At 38.2% G+C, this 23,836-nt stretch overlaps 1 pseudogene; it reads right to left on the reverse strand.

Annotated features, from left to right (window-relative positions):
- Nucleotides 1-4,012: 4,012 nt before the first annotated feature.
- LOC140616575 (host cell factor 1-like) overlaps nucleotides 4,013-23,836 on the reverse strand; it is a 77,680-nt pseudogene continuing 57,856 nt past the window's right edge.

Raw genomic sequence — 23,836 nt, forward strand, 5'->3', positions numbered from 1 at the left:
AGAGTGTGTGACTCTTGATCTTGGGATTGTGAGTTTAAGCCCCACTTTGGGCATAGAGCTTACTTTTAGAATCAATAACAACAAAAACACCTTAAAAAATTAAGATGATAATAGTACCTACCTCCTGGAATTGTCATGGTTAATTCTAATTCTATTCATAAAAGTTTTGTCCCAGTGCTCTTAGCACATATTTTCACTAAAGAGTAACTTTAGTAGATTTTAAAAAAACATTATTTGAGAGAGGAGGAGAAAGAATGAGAGAGAGCAAGCATGATCAGAAGGAGGGGCAAAGGGATAAGCAGATTTCCTACTGCCTGTGGAGCCTGATGTAGTGCTCAATCTCAGAACCCCGAGATCATGATCTGAGTCAAACTCAGATGCTTAACCAACTGTGCCACCCAGGCACCCCAGAAATCGAAAGATTTTAAGTGAAGAATGACGTGATCAGATTTTTAAAATTAGTTGTTCTTCAGAATAGGAATGGATTTATAGAGAACAAGACTAAATGTGGTAAGATCAATTAGAATAACTTTATAGGGATCCAGCTGTCAGGTGGTGATGGTGTCGGTTAAGATAAAAAATAACAGAGATAGAGAGAAGTGGATTAATAAAATTTGAAATATTAAATTTTAGTGCAATTATTAAGGGAAGAGTATAGGGATGAAGAGAGAATAGTATGGGATAACTCCCAGTTTCCTAGTTTCTATTACTCTATAAGACATGACCATAAGTAGCAACTTGAAACAACATACATATATTATCTCATAGTCTGTGAGTCAGGAGGAATCAGAGTTCAGCTGAGTCCTCTGCTCAGGGTCTCTCAAAGCTGAGATCAAGATGGCATTTGGGACTGTAGTCTCATTTGAAGGCTCTAACTGAAAAAGACTTCCCTTCCACTACAGTTCCCTAATTCTATTCATTTAATGCTGGTCATATCATTATCATGGTGCTGCACCATATATGATGCCACTGCCCTGCATGTGGACTCCCACAAGTGTCTCAAAGTTGTTTACCATGCTTGAGTACACAAATACAAACACATCTCAGAATATGAAAGAAACTGTAATTGATAGTATATTTTCTCATCACATAAATTTACCATTTGGAATTTTAGGGTTTGCACATAGAATAATACATCTTCCAACTATGTCTCCTTTTGGACACTTTAGGAAATTATCTCTCCATTTTTGGACTGTGATCTCTTTGATGCTGGTAATACCCTAGCTTTGCACACACTGCCATGAGTGAGAATGATCTTTGCACAAGGGGCCTTGGGCAGAGTGAGAAGAGGAGTAGATTCATCTATGGAATGTCCATTCCTTGTCTGGGTAAGCCTTAAGAGCAACCTGGAACAGCATGATGTCAAATGTTAATTATATTTTCTTCAAAATCAGCTGAGAATATTTATTCAAAATATTGAATACTGAAATACTTTGGATGTATAAACCAACTGTAATTACTAAAAACAAAACAAACAAACAGGAACATATTGCATTTTATACCTAAAAAGAAAGGAGAAAATGAATAAATTAAACGAAGAATCTAAAGTTACAAAAGACATAATTTTAAAGTTCTACAACAGCATTTTTCTCCTCAAGCAATGAATGTTCTATTGGAACTCTTATTCTAATTGGATAAATTACATTCTTTACAGGAGTGGAATGAAATTGAGGTTTTACAGCATCTAAATTTGAAAAACTCTTAAAAGAATCATAAGTAGTGATAAATTACATACGATTTGCCTTGTAAAATACAGTTGTTGGGAAAAGACATTCTGAATGAAGGCAAACAAGGCAGTATATGCAAAAAAAAAGTGAGCTGAAGTATTTACCTATTTCAATATAAAAAGTAGAATTGAGAATATTCTCTACTTAACAGAATTTGCTGTGAATCTAACAGGTACCTCGGCACTTAAAGATACTATTTTCTCATTTAAAAATATGGTCTATGTAGAAGAGTCCATTGAAAAGGCTACAATTTTAAATATGTTTGCTAAAAACTTTAAAGGAGGGTACTGGAAATTTTATGAAAATATTAAAAACGAGGTCAATTGAAAAGAACGCATTCTTCGAGAAAAATACCATAATAGGTGCTGATATCATTAAGAAACTAAGGTATGTGAATATGTAGCAAGAGTAATTTTTCTGCTTGTTATTTTTTATGGCTCAATCAATATAAAAATGTTTGAAAAACATTTTCTTTAAAATAAATGTTCTCATCTTTAGAGGGAAATTTAAAAACATTTTCTTTAAAATAAATGTTCTCATCTTTAGAGGGAAATTTATTATTTAAAATAATTTTAAATTGTTTGAAAATATTTTTTAAAGTTTGTTAATAGAATTATTCTATATGGCCACCAACATAATAACTCCATCTGTTGGTCAATATATATTTCAAAAGTTATATAATTTGAATTCTTTTTAGATACTTTTTCACTTTTAAAAGTATCCCAGTTGGTACAATAAATTAGATGATTATCCTGTCTATGGATATATCTCTTCACATGCCTTGCTGTTTAAATATCTGTAGGTGAAAGGGCAGGTCTCACTCATAGTTCTTACTTTCCCAAAGTACATATGCCAGTGTGACAGAGACTATTACCTTATGTACAAATCCTTTTCTTCATCCTGTAGAAATTAGCCTACATTTTTGTAGCTTCTTGTAAAGCTTGTAAACGAGACAGAGTTTTATGAGTGGATGATGAGCACAAGTGACACATGTCAGTTTCAGGCATGGTGCATATTTGGGAGGTTCTTCTATTTTCTTTTCTCCTCTTGCTAGGCTAAGTAGCAACAACCATAAGCATGACCTTGAGAGCCCTCATTTTATAGATGGCAGAGCCACTCCCTGAATGGAGTCTGCGTGTCTGAATTTTCTGGCAGTGCATACCAACCAGAAAAACTCAGTATTGTTACCTAAGCAAAAAAACACTTCATAGTTTTAACTCACTGAGATTTTGGCGTTTATTATGGTAGCTAGGATTAATTGAACGTATACAGAAATGGGTACCTTAAAGCAGAATGCTGCCATAATAAAATGGGAACTACGTGGTATTGTGTAGTTTTGTTTGTTTTTGAAGTATACTGGCCAATATGGGGCTTGAATTCATGACCCTGAGATCAAGATAAACTGAAATCAAGAGTCGGACGCCCAACTAACAAAGCCATTTGCAAATGTGTTATCCGATAAAGAGCTAGTATCCAAAATCTATAATGAATTATCAAACTCAACATCCAAAAGCCAAAAAATTCAGTCAAGAAATGGGCAGGAGACATGAAAAGACATTTCTCCAAAGAAGATGTACAAATGGGTAACAGACACATGAAAACATGCTCAACATCACTCATTATCAGAGAAATGCAAATCAAAACCACAATGAGATACCATCTTACACCTGCCAGAATGGCTGAAATAAAAAAAAAAAATACAAGAAAAAAGTGTTGGCAAGGATGTGGAGGAAAGGAAACCCTCTTATACTGTTAGTAGGAATGCAAACTGGTGCAGTCACTCTGGAAAACAGTATGGAGGTTGCTAAAAAGTTAAAAATAGAGATACCCTATGACCCAGCAGTTGCGTGCGTTATTAGATATTTTTCCAAAGTATACAAACAAACAAACAAAAACCAAAAAAAAAGTATACAAATATAGTGATTCTAAGGGGCACATGTACCCCAATGCTTATAGCAACAATGTCCGCAATAGCCAAAATATGGAACGAGATAAGAGGAAAACAGAGAGGGAGGCAAACCATAAGGGACTCTTAAAACTAGGAAACAAACTAAGGACTGCTGGAGGGGAGGTGGATGGGGGGATGGGGTAACTGGGTGATGGGCATTAAGGAGAGGACTTGATGGAATGAGCACTGGGTGATATATGCAACTGATGAATCACTAAATTCTACCTCTGAAATTAATAATATACTAATTAACCTATATGTTAATTAAATTGAATTTTTTAAAAAAGAGAAAACAAAACAAAACAAAACAGAAGTAGGAAGGGAGCATGGAGGATGGCTAGTGATCCTGAGTGGGCAGTAGGTGCATGGGTGTGGGGGCTGCTTGGGCCTGGGGGCTGGTGTCCCTGAACTGAAGGAGTTTTGGAGATGAATCTAGGTAAGGGGGAGCTGCCTTTCGATGGCCTTCGAGTTCTTTGCAATGGTTTTTATTTTTGGAAAGGAAGGGTGTGGCTTGCTGGCTAGCTTGGCCCCGGACCTGGCTTTCCTGGTTTCCTGCAACCCTCAACATGGGGACATATGCTACAGGTGACAAGCATGGCCATGTACATGAGCTTATCTCATGTGTCTCACAGGAGGATTGGGGCATACCCTCTGTGTCAGGAAAGGAGCTATCAATGAAGCTGGCCTAGGGAGTGATAGTAAGGGCTGCTGCTACATCCAAGCTGGATTCCAGGGTCCCATGGGAGAGGATAGTGTTGAGAAGCAGGGTACTAATGCTCACTGACTTGGTAGTACCAGTGGAGGTGCTCTAGGGCATCTCATAGGAGTGGCAGGCAGAGGGCTGCTGCCTACCCTCAAGCTTGCCCACACTCCCGATGGGGGTGGTGATAGTGGTGGGTATATAGATGGTACCTATCTCATGGGTCTCACAGGGTGGGTTGTAACACACCAGCATCATGCCAGGCTGCATGCCACCGTGCTGGGCTGTCACCCTCGACCAAGTCAGTGATAGTGACTGGTCAAGGGCTGTTCTATAGTAGGTGAGGCTAGAACAGACCTAGGGAGGTCATAAACAGGCTGGGACTTAATCCCATGGAGACTGATCAGAGGTACCTGGGTAGGCTGGGTGACAGGCTGCATGGTGGTGGTGGGGGTGGTAAGCTCACCAGCCCTTGTCAGTGTGATCTGTGCAGCCAACATAGTAATGGCAATGGGGCTGATCACCTGGCTTCAGGAGATGGCAATAGTGCCCAAGGTGGTGATGGGTTTGGCCAGGGAGGCTCTGGTGCTGTGGCCCACAGTTCTGGCAAGGCTGGGGGGAATGGTGCCTGTCACTCTGCTGAGGGTTGTGAAGCCTATGGCGTTCTTCACAATCGACATGGTGATGGTGGGCTTCATAGTGGATACAGTGACCGGGGTGACCAGGCAAATACACCTCAGTGGACATGGTATCCACCTTTAGCACCACCTGAGTCACCACCTTACTTCCCATGGCCAGTGGCAATTTGGGAGATGGCAATGTTGGTTTTGGGGGGGGTGTTCCACTTCCTGAAGTCACCACCTTAATGGTGATAGTGGTGATGGGGCACTTGATGCCAGGACTGCTGTCACACCCGTGGCCAACTTGGGGATGGTCTTGATGATGGAGGTTGTGCTGGACTTAACAGTGCTGGGGGGACATGCTTTGAATGCCCAGTAAGGCAGGCTTAGTCCCAGCCACACTGGTCTATATGGAACTGATGATAGTGGTGGGTTTGCCATCTGCTGAGGGAACCAGCTTCAGGAAGGTTCCAGCTGACAGGGGCAATTTGGTCTGGACACCCACCATCACTTTGCCCAGATTGGAAATCAAAGCACTGCCTTCTGCAATAGAAATGGGGCTCTTCACCCATGGTCTTGGTGATACCACCCATAACCATGGCCATTACCTGGGCTTGCTGAGCCATCATCACATTCTCTGACTTGGGTGCCAAGATGATGAGGTGGGTGGATGTGTTGGCAGTGGAAGAGATGGAAGTCCCCACCTGGGCAGCTGCAGTCACCAGTGTTTGAGTGGCTGGGTTGCTGGCCATAACTGGCACATATATAAACTACAGAGTATAGCCAGGAGGGTGGTGGTGCCAGTTATCATAGCCATGGTTCTGACGATGGCGGTGCCTGCTGCAACACTTGGCACTGTGGGCACCAAGGAAGATCATCTGGGTGGTGGCAGCTGTGGCTGCTAGTGCAACCATCCCGCTCATCTTTGGGCTGCTGCTGATCACTGTTCCCCGGGCACTCTGCCCATTCTGCAGTGAGAACTGCTTTTGATAATGTAAGGAATACCTCCTACATTGTTAGATCAAATAATCAGATGTGAATTAGAGGTTATTTCTTGTTTTTCAATATGTACACACAGAATTTCCCAGCCCTGTTTATCCAGAAGACCATATGTAGTGCTTTACCGTACCGTCTTTGTCTAAAATCAAGTGTCTCTGTGTGTGGGTTTATCTGGGGGTTCTCACCTCTGTCTCAGGTCTGCCTAACTCTGCACCCAGTGTCATACGCTTACTTATTGCAGTGTAAAAATAAATCTTGATGTCCATTAGAGCAAATCCCATCACCTTTTTCTTCTCTTTTAGCTATTCTTGGTCCTTCACATTCCCATATAAATTTTAGAATCCGCTGACAATTTCACAAAGGAACCTATTGGGATTTTGATGATAATTCATTGGATCTATAAATCAATTTGGGGAGAATTTTACAGTATTGCATCTTCAACTTGGTCACTCATACAATCTTCTCATATATAAATGGATTTGGTTTGCAGATACTTTGAGAGTTTTGCATCTATGTTCATACAGGGGATCAGTCTATTTTTTGTCTTATAAAAAAATAAGACTGTTTAGACTTTGCAATCAAGGTTTTGTTCCTTTCATAAATTGAACTGCTGGAGTGTGTATGTTCATTCCCTAGCCTCTGAAAGAGTCTGTAGAGGATTAGCATGACTGTCTCACTAAATGTTTGGTAGACATCACTGAACTTTCTGGACTGCTCTGCTATCAATGTGCACTCCACTGCAGCATACTTGGAGGATATAAGATCTCAGTAAAGGGTGATTCATCTACAGAAAATAGAACCCACTCTTGCTCCATGTGCACCACTAGAAAATGAGTCCTTGACTAATTGAATTACATTGTTGTCTTCCTCTTTAAAAAAAAAGCATATATTTATTTGATGCTTACTATATGTCAGACACTCTGCTAAGAAATTGGCTTGTACTATCTCACTTAATCCTTTAACAAAACTAGGAGAGCCTTTGGTTCACTGATGAGAAGCCTGAGGCATGGAGAGATCAGCAAACTCCATGGAGGACCAAGCTGGGGAGCAGTGGAGGCAGGATTCTATCCCAGGCAACCTGGCGCCAGAGCTTCCTCCCTTCACTCCCAGCTAATGCAGTTTATTTTAGGTTTAGACTATTGCTCTTTTTCTTCTCTATTGAATTGACTCTTCTACTCACTTATTTCCTCATTTTCTTAATATCAAATAAATGCCTTCATAGTTGAAGTTTCCTTGATTAATGCTTTGTTCAAATTCTGTGTTTCAATATATGGTATGTTATTCTCACTTCTGAATGGTTGTTAATTTTAATTTGGAGTTTTTCTTCATCTGGAGTTATTTAGAAGAATGGTTTAACATTTCTGAGTGGAAAGTTTCTTCGGGGCTAGCCTTTGGTTATTTACTGTCTGGTTTTGTGACATTGTAATCAGAATTGGGCTGTGTAATTTCTGCTTTAAGCACTTTTTCCTTTAGAATTTTTTTGTAACCTAACATCTGGCTAATTATTGCCAGTATTCCGTGGTGTTTGAAGAGAATGTATTTTCAATTTGTTTGGTACACATTTCTATATATATCTATCACAGCAAGAGAGATATTTGTGATATTTGAATCTTTATATGGTCAGTTTTTTTCCAGCTTACTTGCCATTTTCTGAGAGAGATTTTTTTCTTCCTCCTTGGTCATGGTTTGCCAGTTTCTCTTTGTATTTTTAAAGATATTTGCCTTATATATTTCAACGCTGTGCTCAGTCATTAACATTTTTCAACATCTCTGCAAAGTGTATTTTTTTTTATCAATATAAAACATTTGTCCTCATCACACTTAATACTTGGCCTTTTGTCAATTTTTATCAAATATCCATTTTTTTTCCTCAAGCCAATTTTCATTTTTATAATAGTGACCTGGCACGTCTTTGTCTGTTACCAGTTTTCCATGTCAGAAACACATCTGCTGCCTTAGTGCTGCCGCGGGCCCCACTTTACTTATCCCTCGTTGTCTCTGATCTTTGCAGAGCCCTTTAATGAAGTCTTGCAAAGATCCATTTACTCTTTTAAACTGGTAAGATATAATGTAGGAAAACCTATCTGTTGACTGTTCATCTCAGCCTGTATTTTCAGTGGGGCTTGCTCCTACTTCACAGAGGTCTTCCAGGACCATTTAGAACATAATCATTTTCTAAAACCTTTCTCAGGCTTCTGCAGGAAAGCGGGGCTGTACCTCAGGGCCACTGGCATTGTGCTTTCTTTCCTTTGTTCTTCTTTATTTTTTCCATCATGTCTATATTGTGTTTCACTAGGGATTAACTTCCAAATGTGGACAGATCTGTTCAGACGAAGTTTGCATGGCTACATTCCATGTGCACTTGGAGGCTTGCTGGAATCTTCTCTTCCCTTCTGTTTCTTATTGGCACTTCTGGTGCACAGCCCTGGTTTTCTTCTTTACCTTAAAGGAGTGATTGGAATGATTTGAATAGAGGGGAATAATAACAGAAATGATTATTCCTCTAATAATTTTTGGTACAACCTTCGATTCTAGCACCTATACTCTGCATGTTATATTTTTAAATCAGTGTCATCCCTTAAATAAGTCTGTAAATAGCAGGAACTGTGCTGAATCACCTTTCTGGCCCCAGTGTGCAGCGTGATGCCTGGCACACAAGCATTCCATAAATGTGACTAATGAGGCACATGTAAGTAGATGAATGCATTTATACACACCTAACCCAGAAGGCTATGGGAGATGCAAATGTAATGAACCACGTGTCCTTACTTGTGCCCTCAGCCTCTAATAATTTATTCTTCATATAGCAGCTAAAAAGATTCTTTTAAAACTTAAATCTGATCATGTCACTTCTCTGTTCAAAATCTGGTACTAGGCACTTACTATCTCACTTCAAGTAAAAGCTAGAGTTCTCACATTGGCCTGTGATGGCCAATACAATGTGTCCTCATCTCCCTCTGCTCTTTATACAACCCACTCCAGCTATGTTGGCCTCACTGGTTTTCCTTAAACAACCTAAGCAGACTACAGCCTCCAGGATTTTGCGTTTTCTTTCCCTCTGCCTGGCCCCTACTCCTCCTCCCCGACATTCACATGGCTTGCTCTGTTACCTGATTCCAACCTCTGCTGGAATGCCACCTTCCTTGAGAATCCCATCCCAACCCAATCTGCCCGTGCCTCTCTTACCACGTTGATTTCCTTACACTCTGTGACACTACCTGACATATTAAATATTTGTTTATTTACTCCTTCTAGAATGTATGCTCCATGACAAAGGACACATGTCTAGTTTTTCACTGCTGCGTCCCAAGGGCTTAGTGAATGATAGATGTAATTTTTAAATGAATAAATAGAAGTATTTGCTTGATGTTGGTGGCTACTGCTACATTTGCTATAGTCTCTCATATTGAACACACAGACATATACATGTCAGGAAGGAGTGGCCATCACCGAATACCACTGGGGATTGTTTAGGTGTGCAGCCATGGCAGGGCAGGCTGGCAGCCATGCACCCTTACCCATACTCCATATGAGCCAGGTGCTTGGCTATTCATGGATAAGCAAGAACCGCGGGCTTCTCCTGGGAGAAGGATGCTATAAAGCCTGTACTCTTTAGATTTTGTGCCCATGACAAAGTAACTCTCATGGGATGGGTGGTGGGAAAAAGCTGAGACTGCACCTGGCTTCGAGGAACAAGACCAATCTTGATTTGGTGTCTGCAGAATGTTGTCTTCTAGCACTCATGATGCCATGGACAAGAAAGCATGTGAAAAATTGTATATGTATTTAGCTCAAATCCAGGTCCGCTACTTCACAGGCTAGGACTTTGGTCACCAGAAGCAGGGGTTTGCAGACTACATTTTCCCCTCAGCTTGCAATGCCAGTGTAGAAGATGGCTATTTGCAATACAATTAATGGAGTGATTTAGGGATAAAGATACATTGTGTATCCTTAAAAACTGCTTAATTGAACTAAATTAAAGCTTAGAACCAACATGGAATCATGGAAAGATAATAAAAATTGTCTGATTTGCCTGTAAAATTCTATGATTTTGTCTTCTACACTTATAAACTTGAGCATTTGTGAATTTTAAATATATGTAGGATGACCTCTTGATTCTATAGGATAATATTTTGACATGTAGGCTGAATTTTCTAATGGATTAGTAATCTTTAAGAAAACTGAAATTAAATTATCAGTGATGAAATAAAGAAGAAGTTGATCTTAAATCTTAAGGTAATGCTACCAACTTTGTACTGTCCCGTCTCTCATGTTTGTTGAGAATTTACAATGTACTAGGTACTATAAGGGCTTCCAATGTACTTAATTAAGGATATTAATTATGATGTAGTTAGTAAGGAGGAGGGTTAAGGGTGTTCTTATTAACTTATTGTCTGCATTTCACCTTGAGGACGCAGGGTCAGAGAATGGTTTTCCTAAGACTGATAAATGGAGGAGCTGGAATTATTTTGAAGGTAATCTCAGTGCAGAATCTGTGTTCCAACCTGGAGTTTCTCTCTTACAATCAGTAGTCTGGCTGCCTTGAGGAGACCTGGATCCTGTCATGCTGAGCAAATTTAAAAAAAAAAAAAAAAAAATCAAAGGAACCCAATTATTTAGGCCCCGAAACATTTCCAGGGTTTTGGAGCTAAAGGCAAGTGGAAAGAATTCCAGAGGTGATAAGACAAATGAAGGGGAAGCATAGAGCTCTCTGAGTGCCTTTTGAAAGAGTGGCCATGAATCAGTTTCTATGTCTTGAGTAATAATTTGGTAATTCAAGGGAGTAGAACATATATACAAAAACATGATAAATCCAAATCTATAGGTTTTCCTAAAATTTGTATAAAACAAATTACTTTTCTGTACATGTTCTATAAAAATTTTGTAATTAGGGGCACCTGGGTGGCTCAGCAAGTTAAACATCCAACTCTTGATTTTGGCTCAGGTCATGATCTTAAGGTTATTAGATCAAGCTCTGCATTGAGCTCTGAGCTGGGTGTGGAGCCTGTTAAGGTTCTCTCTCTCTCTTTCTCTCTTCCCTCTATCCCTACCCTCCTTATGCTTTATCTTAAAAAAAATCTGTAATTAATATTCAGATTTGACAGTTTCAAAGAGTTTTACTCAGTTATCACACATGTTATGAATCTGTCAAATTAATACTTGTAAAGTAAAGCACAGCATGCCCCATGGTGAATGGTCACATGTGGTTCAACACAAAACACAGGAAAATTGAGAGAGAGGTTTAATACAGGACCTGAGGGAAGTGGCTGGCACCTACTGGAGCCATTGGGGAAGATCAAGGCAGGGTGAGAACAAAGAGAGAGAGGCAGGACCTGGGACATTTGCCTTTTTTAGGATGGAGTACTTTGGGGTTCACAGGCTAAGCCTGGATTGGTTAATTCACACCAAAAGAGCTGGGTGTTTGATAAACTCCACAGAAGTCTTCTTTAAGGAGTGTACAAGATGAAAGGCCTGGGAAGCAGGGATACTGTTTATTCCAAGAACTGTTGGAGAAGTCATGTCAGGAACTTATATTTACTCGTGACTCTGTGGGCTGCTGCTGGGGGCATGAGCTTGCATGAGGGGCTAGGGTCAGTTTAAGATTCCTACAGGCTGAAGAACAGATGACCAGGTAGCAGTACCAAGAAGTAGCATAGCTAAACTCCAGACATCATAGAGTGAGAGAACCTTAAAACAGTTATAGGAAAAATGTTAGCACACAGTGAATATAAATTGTGTTTCAAAAAATTGTCTTTAATGAGAATCTACCAAAATCATAACTTTTATAACAAAGTTGAGTTTTTGTTTCTGTTTTTAGCTAGATTATAGTTAAATTGAGAGAGGACTTTATTACATGCAATGCATAAGAAAACTTAAAGGACATTTTGATTTTTAATTTTCAAGTTTTCAAAAAATAACAGGGATGCCTGGGTGGTTCAGTTGGCTAGTATCTGCTTTCGGCTCAGGTCTTGATCTTAGAGTCCTGGGATTGAGCCCCACTGGGGGCTCCCTGCTCAGTGGGGAGCCTGCTTCTCTCTCTACCCTCTGCTCATTTCTCTCTCACCATCCCCGTTTCTATCTCAAATAAATAAATAAAATCTTTTAAAAAAAGAGTCATAGCTCATAAACATCTTACATTTAAAAAGTGTAACCTTGCCTAATTTCTTACTTATTTTTTAATACTTTTGACTACTTTTACCTTTTGTAGCTTTTCTAAGAGAAGTATTTTGTATTTCTCATTATAGATTTGCCAATTATAATTCATTTGTCGATTATAATTGTGTTTATTAATGTAGTAGGCTCCCCATCTGAGCTGTCAATTGTTTCCCTGAAACTACTACCAAAATTAAAAGGAATAGTGATCAAACTGTATTTGTCATGAATTTAAAATGAGATGAGATGTGAATGGAGACCTCTTCACCTCATGCTTTCAAACACAGAAGATCTCAAATGCCTTAAACGGTCTTAAATCTCACTTGGATACAAGTGTACGACACTGTAATTTTATGTTTTTATTTACATTTCTGTTAACATACAGTGTAATATTAGTTTCAGGTGTACAATTTAGCGATTCAACACTTCCATACAGCATCTAGTGACACTGAACTTTAATGTGTATCTGTGGCTTGTTCCATAACCTCTCTACCTGATGCATTTTAAAGGCATCCCAACAATTATTACCAGGAATAAAGCTTTGAGGTCTATTTCAATATTACTTATTCACTCTTTATAAAGGGATTTGTGTCTCACAGAAATGTATATTTTTCTCCAAAAGGAAAATGGAAGTATACAGAATTTTCCACACCTTCCTGACCAGGAAACTATTTACATTTCTCATGACAGCATACAAAAGAACAACAATTAGGAAAATGCAAGTCAATTTTTTTTCAAGATTTTATTTATTCATTTTAGAGAGAGAAAGTGTGCATGAATTGAGGGGGGCAGAGAGAGAGGTAGAGGGAGAATCTCAGGCTGACTCTGGCTGAACTGACTGTGGAACCCAACATGGGGCTAGATCTCAGAAGCCTGAGGGCATGACCTGAGCCAAAATCAGGAGTCAACCACTTACCTGATTGAGTGACCCTGGTGCCCTGGGAAAATGTGTGTCTATTAAATCAACCTAATTAGTTACATGATGCAAATGCTTTGAATTCTGATTTTTTTTTTTTTTTTTTGAGAGAGAGAGCAGAAGTGGGTGTGACATAGGGGCAGGAGAGAATCTCAAGCCAGCTCCATGCTCAGTAAGGAGACTCATGGGAAGCTCAATCTTATGACCCAATGACCTGAGCCAAAACCAAGAGTCAGATGCTTAACCAACTGAGCCGCCCAAGCATCCTGACAATTGTTTTATACTGGAATTTTTACTGTCTAATATACATGTTCACGTTTTCCTTAATGATTTATCAATTTCTTCTGACATTTCTAACAGGCCTTGCTTTGCATTAATTTGAAATCATCCATTCTATCTGCTGCAGGAATTGTTAAAACTATCTTGACTTCTTCAAATATTGCACCATTTATATGTTCAAAATACATGGATTCACTTGATTGTGTCTTGAATTGTATATTTTTAAACAATTGATTTTGAAATAACTACAGATTCACAGGAAGTCACAAAAAAATGTACAAAGATGTCTCAGGTGCTTTTTACCCAATTCCCCGGTGGTAAAATCTTGCATAGCTATTATACAATATCAAAATGAGGGAATTGGCATTGGTACAACCCACAGAGCTCATTCAGATTTTACATGTACAAGCATGTGTATCTTCTGTGTGGATTCCTATAATCATCACCACAATCAGGATAAAGAGCTGTTCTACCTCCATGAGGCTCTCTGTGCTATTCCTTCATAGCCAGGCACATTTTCTTCCTAATCATTGGCAGCCACTGTTCTCCATTTCTATAATTGAATACTTTGAGAATTTTACATAAATAGAACTCTACAGCATGGAGACTTCTGAGATTGGCTTTCTTTTTTCTTTTTTTTTTCATTCAGCATGATTTCTCTGGAACCCATCTGCACTGTATCAGCAGCTCATTCATTTTTATTGTTGAGTAGTATTCCATGGTATGAATGTACCATGAATTGTTTAATCGTTTTTTGAAGCACATTTGGGTAATTTCTAATTTGGGTTTTCAAGAATAAAGCTGATATAAACACTCATAGATAGGTTTTTGTGTGAACACAAGTCTTCATTTATCTGTGACAAATGCCTGGAGTGTAATTATTCACTCATATGATAGTTTAGTGTTTTAATATTTTTCCCCAAGTGGCTATACCATGTTATATTCCCACCAGCAACAGATGGGTTAGTTATCCAGCTCCTCTGCATTCTCAGCAGCGTTTGGTGTTGTCACTATGTTTTATTTATACTGTTCTGATAGATACCTTATTTTAGTTTCCCATTTCCCTAATGGGAAGGCTAAGGCTAATGGCTTAGGATATTGGACATCTTTTCCTATAGGTTGGTTGCCTTCTTCTTTGGTGAACTATTTGTTTTGCTGATTTTCTTAGTGGACCTTTTCTTTTACTGTTGAGTTTTGAGAGTACTTTATGTATTTTAGATTTTAGATACAAGTTTTGTCAGATAGATGGTTTGTAAATATTATTTCTACCACTCTTGTAACTTGTTTTCTTAATCTCTTTATAATTTTTGGTAGAGCCAAAGTTTTTACTTTGGGGGATGTACAATTAAACAGTATTTTAACTGTAATATTATTGCTTTTAAAAACTTTACTTAATACAATGTACCCTTTTAATTTTGCCAAAAATTATTCTTGCTTATTATAAAGCATTTAAAAATACAATTTTTAAAACTCTAAAATTCTATTCAAATTAGCCATCATTAGCATCTTGGGGAAAAGGCTTGATCTCTCTCTGCATATATTCATATACATGTGAAACAGAGAAGTAATTTACAAGAATAATATAAAACTCTTTTAAGTCTAAAAAGCATTAAATTCATTTTTATTCAAATTCAAAGGACAGGAAACTAAAGTGAAAATATGACATATGTTGAGCTTTAGATAAATTTTCATTTGCATTAGGGAATTTTAGTTCTTATGAGATCCCTTTACAAATAGGAAAAAAGGTCATGGAAAAAGTTAATTTTTAGAATTACAGTTGACCCTTGAACAATGTAAGTTTGAACTTTGTGGGTCCATTTACACATGCATTTTTTAAAATAGTACTGTACTATAAATGTATTTTCTCTTCCTTATGATTTTAATAATATTTTCTATTCTCTAACTTTTTTGTTGTAGGGATAAAGTATGTAAAACATTACATTCAAAATCATCAATTGACTGTGTATTTATCACCAAGGCTTCTGGTCAACAGTCCAAAGTTATATGCAGATTTTTGACTGCTCAGAGGCTTGGCGTCCCTAACCCCTATATTGTTCAAGAGTCAACTGTATTATCTTTAATAATAGCTTTCAATTTTACTATATTGATTGGTTCCATCCTATGAAGATAATCAGCCCTTTTATATATCCTCCTGATATATAAGCTACCTACTTATTTTTCTCCCAAATTCCTATTTTTATTATGTTATGCAAAACTGATAATACTTTTTATAATATGCATGCTTTATGCTATAACCATAATACCCACAGTGTGTCAGCTGTCTTCTCTTTTGGTAGTTCTGCAGTAATACTCTGTTTTGTGAAACTGTTGCTCCCAAGATCCTTCTACGCCCTGGATGCAGTCACTGCAGTCAAATTTGGTGGGTATGCTGGTTTTTCACACCTGGCCTTTACTTCTAGGGAGTCTGTACACTTCTCAAGTCCACACAGCATGGCCCTCTCTTATGTGTGTGTCTTTCTGTCTTCTCCATACCTCAGATCGTCAGTCTGTGTCACAGTTTGAAGCTGAGGCTGTCCTTTGATGAAAAGGAGATAATATTTCTTAAATCATTACTCTAGCATTTTTTAATTTTGGTAATCTAGGTCTCCCCTCCAATCTGTTCTTCCTATAGAGCCCTTTGGCCATGAAGTCTAGGGCACAAAGCTTATTATTCAGGGATGGTGTGAATTATAGCAAGAAAGTAGGAGAGGTTGGAGACAGGGGGACATAACAAGGCTTCCTTAAGCAAGTGTTTTGTCTATTCTTGTTAGGTTTCTTCCTCAAGCCAGGAATTCAATTTATTAATTAAATATACTATTTTTATATATTCCACCTCATTAATTTATTCCTTCATTTATTTTCACCATTTCTTTCCTTGTTTTTTCTTTAGAATTTCTTTGTTGGTTTTGTTATTCCCTTTTTTGAAATGAGCATTTAATATATTTTTTTCATTCTTTCATTTTTACTGATAACTGTTTAGTACTATTGTGTTTCCCCTGATCATGGATTATTATTATTATTATTAACAGAAATTTTGTTATTTCATCTTATTTTTTCTGTTGCCTAAGAGTTATTTAATAGGTTTTTAACATACAGGGTAAAGTACCATTTTTATTTTGGTTTTTACTAATACTTTCTGAATTTATTGCATTGCAATGAGAACCATTTCTTGTAATATTTCTACATTATGCAACTTCACTAATGTTTTCCTTGTAGCCTAGCAGATGATCCATTTTTGTGAATTTTTCATGAGTATGTAACTCTCTTAAATTTCAATGTGTATATATGAAGTCTCCTAATTGATTGTATTGCTTACGTATTCCTGTCTTGCTGAGAGTAGTATGTGAATGTCTCCTCTTAGTATGTGTGTGTGTAAGATTTTATTTATTTATTTGACAGAAAGAGAGAGAGAGAGAGAGAGAGAGAGAGAGAGAACACCCACAAGTTGGCTGAGCAGTAGGCAGAGGGAGAGGGAGAAGCAGGCTGCCTGATGAGCAAGGAGCCTGATGTGGGGCTGGATCCCAGGACCCCGGGATCATGACCTGAGCCGAAGGCAGTCGCTTAACCAACTGAGGCACCCAGGTGCCCCTAGTGTGTTATGTTTCTATGTCTCTTTGAATCTCTTGTACTTTTTGCATCAGAGGATGATTGCTATATTACTGAGGATACGAATATTTCTAAGTGTCATATCACTATTGTGAATTAAAGCTCTTAGCATTAAAAGGTGCCTTTCTTCATCACATTTAGTGCTTTTGGCTTAAATTCTACTTGTCTGATATCTGGATTGCTACTTCTATTTTCTTATTGTCTCTCTATGCCTGGGATCCGTTTGTCTGTCTGCTTTTAACATGTGGAATTGCTTTGTATTAGGTCTTCTTTTGTACACAGCATATACTTGGGTTTTGTCTTGCAAACCACATAGAAAATTGACTTCTTTCCTTTGCTCTGCCTCTGAGGGTACCCCAGAAATCTTAATAAGATCTCCTGCGTGAAGTTCCTGCAGAGTTCCCTGCAGGGTCTCCTGACTGTGGCATGTGGGCTCCGGGGACAAGGCACACTTACTCACATTGTTATCTCTCAGTTTCTTTTTTTTTTTTTCAAATATATATATGTATGTCATATATATATTTATATATTTTTTATTGGAGTTCAATTTGCCAACATATAGTATAATACCCAGTGCTCATCTTGTCAGTGTATCTCTCTGTTTCCCTTAGCTGTCTCTGTGAGCTGTCACTGCACGTGGAGTTGGAAGTGGCTGGGTGCAAGGCTCCTTCTCATGGTGTTTAGCCCTCCCTTCAGTCTGACAAGCGAAACAGGCCATTGACCTTGATATTTTATGCTTTTCTAATAGCTTCTTTCCTACCACAGAGGTAGTATCTGACAAGGAGAGGGTGGTATTCTCGATACCTGCCTCCCTCCATTTCCATCTCTATCTCCCCTCTCCACGATCTCTTAGGATTAAGTCATCAGGCTATGAATTTTTTTTTCTCCTGAAATCCTTTCTCTTAGCCGTGGGCAGCAACTTCATAGTGTAGACTTCATAGGAGAAAGAAGTATCTTCTTTATATATTTGGAGAAACTCTCTGACCAGATTGCTGTAGGCATGCATTCTTTAAATGGTAAAGTAATTTAACAATTCCTCTTTTGACAAAGCCTGGTTTGCAACTCAATTGCCCTGCCGACAACTCAAGCAAAAATCTAATTTGACAGTTAAAGCTGAAAAATGACTTCATTGATATAGAACCAAGTATCTGCTCTTTTCCTAAGCCTTTATTTCAAAGGACAGTGAGCTTCGCCAGAACTTGAAAATATGTATTAAAAACCATGCAATTATCTCCATCGCAGGTGTTAAGTGCGGGGCGTTGTGTAGGCTATTCTTCTGCTGCAGCTAGTCAAACCATTTGTATGCAAGTAGGTCCCGTTTGATCCTGTCACAGTGTTTGGAATTGCCATCATTTTTGTTCAAGTGTTAAGAGAAGTCCTGGTTTCCAGGAAAAATTGTTAAGGGGCTCTTCTGGGACAACTCAATGTGAGTCAGCTAAGCGCTGTTGTGAAAGATTAGTGGCTACTTATAATAGTTAATAGCTTTGCTTTTGCCACTAATTTATTCAGAAGAAGTGAAGTTATGGCCATTGTTTCCTTATCTCTAATACAAAGAGATGATGTGGGGTGCGGAGGCTCTACTTTAATTGTGTTAATCACATCTTACATCAAAATCAAAGCTTTTAAAATGTATCATTTTGAGGAAATATGTCCTCCTTCTCTTTGGAAACTAAACTCAGCATCCATACCAGGGGATTGGGTTGAATTCTCATGTCTAGTGTATGGATGATAGTGGAGTGACAATGTGTTTTCAAGGCAACCCTCATGCCTTTTCCCAAAGTCAGCACATCCAAATCTTTAATGGTGTTGGGCTGGCTGAGAGACAGGGACACCCCAAATGGCGGGCATCTCAAATTGGGTCAAAATGGCTGATCTTCCCGCCAAGGCAGCCGTGACCACCACGTCACCTTCAGTAAATCCAAACCTAGGCAGGAAACCGAAACTTTCCCCCCGGGACTTTCCAGCCAGGGACCACCCCCCATTACCTAGGGACATGGTGTTCCTTTGCCTAATTTGGCAAGGGATCCACCTGGATCCAGACCCGGAACCAATAAGGCTTAAAAACCCCCACACTCCCCCACCTGGGTGCGACTTCCCTGACTTGGGCCACCTCTCCGAGTCATGGAACCTCCCCGGAGAGGGCTCCCCATTAAAGCACTCTCAAACCTACTGCCTGGCTCTGCTGTTTTTGTTGTTGTTGTTGTTGTTGTTGTTTTTTATTTTTTTTTATGTCTCCGCCGTTCATTTGGAAAAAAACTAACAAATGGCACTGCACATAAAATGATGAGTTTAGCAGGAGAATCCGGAAAACCACTTGATCCTTTCCACTTTAGTATGAAGTTGATGGGCTCCATTTTATTTCTGAAATTTTGCACATCTCCTTTAGTCTAGGCAGATTTCAGTATTTATACCAATGTATCAGCTTGTTACCATGTAACTAAATATTAAAACCACATTTCTTAAATGAGAATTGGAGCTAAAAATTTAGCTGTCTTTAGCACATTTGCAGATCTTATTTATTTATTTATTTATTTATTTATTTATTTATTTAAGAGAGGGAGAGAAAGAGTACATGTGAAGGGGTGGAGAGAGCCAGCGAGAGAAAATCTTAAGCAGGCTCCATGCCCAGTGTGGAACCCAACAGGAGTTTTGATCTCAAGACCTGAGATCATGACCTGAGCTGAAATCAAGAGTGAGAGGCTAAGTCCATTGAGCCATGCAGGTGCCCCAAGCACATTTATAGATCTTAAAGGGGCTCTCCCAAGAAGGTAAAAGTTGTTAAAACAAGACATTTATTTGTGTGTTTGTGTTAGTGTGATCACCTGGTACTATTATGTTACCTCTTTGTCACTAAGAAGATTCTACCGATTGTACCCAGCTTTTTGGAAGATTGAAACTTCTACAGGATGTTTAAACTAAAGGAAACTCAGGGATTAAACATGCTTTTTGAAAAGGCCACTCTATTGATTTAAAATGTTTAACGATCCCTTACTTGTACATAAGGTCTGTTAGCACTGTTAGGAATCACATGGGCACAGGGAAAGGATGAGGATTCCATGATGGATTGCATAGACTAATGAATCTGTAAATTTCTTTTTTCTTGCTCTGAGAAAACAGACTAATACTGACATTATTTGAGTATACTTATAAAACATTATCTATAATTTTATTCATTAATGATTTATTAATTTTAACCTTTTAAGATAGCTATTAGAGATCAAGTAGATTCCAAAGACTGAAAAAGGAAAACATTATCAAAGCAGTATCATAACGCTAATGTCTGAGTACAGCATAAGTTATATTGTTGAGAATTCAGTAAAAAAACCCACAAACAAAATGTGTTATTATTCCATCTGAAAATCAAGGTTGAGATTTCTTCTAAAAACACTTGAAGCTGTATAGCATTCATGATTTTGTCTAATCTAGTGTATTTTAATAAGGCATGAATTTAGAAGGAGTTTAGGATAGTCCGCTGTTTTATTTAGTATTGTGAAAAACTGACATGACCACAGCCATTTTAAAATAGACCTGCTGCAGGCAGTGCAGAGAAACTATCCTTCTTGCCTTGGTCTGAAAGGAGCCAAAATCCGTGGGTTGGGCAAAACAGCAATTGTGTAAAGCAGTTATTTGAAAAATTAGCAGGAGGACAAACATCCCGATTACAAGATCCAAAGTTCTGAAATTTTTGCACATAAAATCAGAAGACCATCAATGTGTAACCCATAGTAGTTTAGCTTGTTAACACCCATAGAAAAACTTTTTTTTCTTTTATTTCACTCATATAATTGCCCTTTATGTTTTTCCTCATTAAAACCCCTTGCTTTCACCCTGTAAGTGGGAACACTATTTGGGTATGTAAGTGAACTCATGCTCCCTAAATAATAACTCTTTAATCCTGAGTAAACACTGCTTGCCTCTTCCATCCTCTTTTCCTCAGGCTGATGGGAGAGTGTGACTGAGGGTTTCTCAGTTACATGTCCCTGTTTAGGTGTCACCCATAACTCCACAACTATGCCAGTGTAATTAGGCATGGTTTTTAAAGCACCACTATTTCAGTTATTAACTTAAAATTTGTGAGTTTAGCCAAATTTAAAAGTATACTTTTAAAAATCAATGTGTTTTGATCCAAAAAAAAATTCAGAGTTAGGTTATTTGTAAGAACTCATAAGACCATAGATGTCCATCGACAGATGAATGGATAAATAAGATGTGTTATATACATATATATGTATTATATACATGTATGAATATAATATATACATACATATACAATGGAATATTACTCAGCCATCAAAAAGAAAAATCTTGCCATTTGCAATGACATGGATAAACTAGAGGGTATTATGCTAAGTGAAATAATTCAGAGAAAGGCAAATACCATATCATTTCACTCATGTGGAATTTAAAAAACAAAGCAGATGAGTGTAGGGGAAGGGAAGGAAAAATAAAATAAGATGAAAATAGAAAGGGAGGCAAACCATAAGAGATGCTGAACTCTAGGAAACAAACTGAGGGTTGCTGGAGAGGAGGATGAAGTAACTGGGTGATGGGTATTTTTTTTTTATTGGAGTTCAATTTGCCAACATATAGAATAACACCCAGTGCTCATCCCATCAAGTGCCCCCCTCAGTGCCTGTCACCCAGTCACCCTCACACCCCACCCACCTCCCCTTCTACCACCCCTTGTTCGTTTCCCAGAGTTAGGAGTCTCTCATGTTCTGTCTCCCTCTCTGATATTTCCCACTCATTTTCTCTCCTTTCCCCTTTATTCTCTTTCACTATTTTTTATATTTCCCAAATGAATGAGAACATATAATGTTTGTCCTTCTCTGATTGACTTATTTCACTCAGCATAATACTCTCCAGGTCCATCCATGTTGAAGCAAATGGTGGGTATTTGTCATTTCTAATGGCTGAGTAATATTCCATTGTATACATAGACCACAGCTTCTTCATCCATTCATCTTTCGATGGACACTGAGGCTCCTTCCACAGTTTGGCTATTGTGGCCATTGCTGCTATAAACATTGGGGTGCAGGTGTCCCGGCGTTTCACTGCATCTGTATCTTTGGGGTGCAATTGCTGGGTCGTAGGGCAGATCTATTTTTAACTCTTTGAGGAACCTCCACACAGTTTTCCAGAGTGGCTGCACCAGTTCACATTCCCACCAACAGTGTAAGAGGGTTCCCCTTTCTCCACATCCTCTCCAACATTTGTGGTTTCCCGCCTTATTAATTTTCACCATTCTCACTGGTGTGAGGTGGTATCTCATTGTGGTTTTGATTTGTATTTCCCTGATGGCCAATGATGGGAAGCATTTTTCTCATGTGCTTGTTGGCCATGTCTAGGTCTTCCTCTGTGAGATTTCTGTTTATGTCTTTTGCCCATTTCATAATTGAATTGTTTGTTTCTTTGCTGTTGAGTTTCATAAGTTCTTTATAGATCTTGGATACTAGCCCTTTATCTGATATGTCATTTGCAAATATCGTCTCCCATTCTGTAGGTTGTCTTTTAGTTTTGTTGACTGTTTCTTTTGCTGTTTAAAAGCTTCTTATCTTGATGAAGTCCCAATAATTCATTTTTGCTTTTGTTTCTCTTGCCTTCATGGATGTATCTTGGAAGAAGTTACTGTGACCAAGTTCAAAAAGGGTGATGGGTATTAAGGAGGGTATTAATGAGCACTGGGTGTTATGCGCAACTGGTGAATCACTAAATTCTACCCCAGAAACGATAATATAGTGTATATTAACTAAATTGAATTTAAACAAAGAATTAAGAAAAAAGAAAAGAACTCATAGGCCAGATTTCTAAGGTAACCAGTGACTACACTAGAGGATTTGGGGATTTGAGAGAATAATCATTTATTTTTGGTGCCCAGTAATTTAGAAATAAGAGGTAACATTGAGTGCTCACTATTGTCATGTTCTGCGCTAGAAGGCCTTTCCACGTATTAATTCATGAGATCTCAGAAACACCATGTAAGGTAAGCACTATTGCTATCTGGAGTTTCCAGATGAAAAAACTGGGATTGAAGGAGAGCAAATAACTTGGTCAAAATCATAATTGAGCATTTGGGACCCAAAGTCATACCATTCTAAAAGTACTCATGCTTAAATATTGGTTGTCTAAATTCTCTTCCATTCATCAGTCAGAGTGACCTTGCTAAGAATGAAAATATGATTATATTATTTCACTGTTATCCCTGAAAGTCTTCCCATTTCCCTTGAAATCCTGGACCCTTTTTGTAAACTACGTCTGCTTTCCTCTTCTGCTTCCTGAAGGCACCCCTTCCTCTTCATACCCTCTGGCCATGTTGTATTTTCTAGTTATTTCACACTCTTTCCTCCCTCTCCCTAGAATACTCTCCACCTTTCAATCCTTCTTACTCTTCACTCAGCTAACTACTGACTAGTCTTAGCTAACACATTATTTACTCCTGGGGCCTTCTTGAAATCTATAATTGTTTTGAAAGTTTCAGATAATACTTGTACTCCCCTTTCATGATATATAATGCATGTAAACATATATGATACATAATTTATATAACTTCCCCTTCAATATATGATACATAAAAATATAACATATATAATAGTATAATATATATTACAACTATTAGACTTGTTTAATAATTGTGTTCTTTATTATACTGAAAATTCACTTTGGGTAGGGTCAATGTCTGTCTCCTGATCACTGATTTTGGCATGCCTGTTACAGCACCTGGCTATATAAATATATCATGAATGGTTTAATCTGATAAGCCCAACATTAGTGTTAATTAGTGTTGAATATATGGTTGAGTGTAAGGGTTAAGTATACCAACTAAAGTGAACCTCAGCATGAATAATGTGCTGTAAATAAGACTCTCCCATTCAAATTTGTATTCTCAGT

Source organism: Canis lupus, chromosome 24 (genome assembly GCF_048164855.1).
Source record: "Canis lupus baileyi chromosome 24, mCanLup2.hap1, whole genome shotgun sequence".
NCBI lineage: Eukaryota > Metazoa > Chordata > Mammalia > Carnivora > Canidae > Canis > Canis lupus.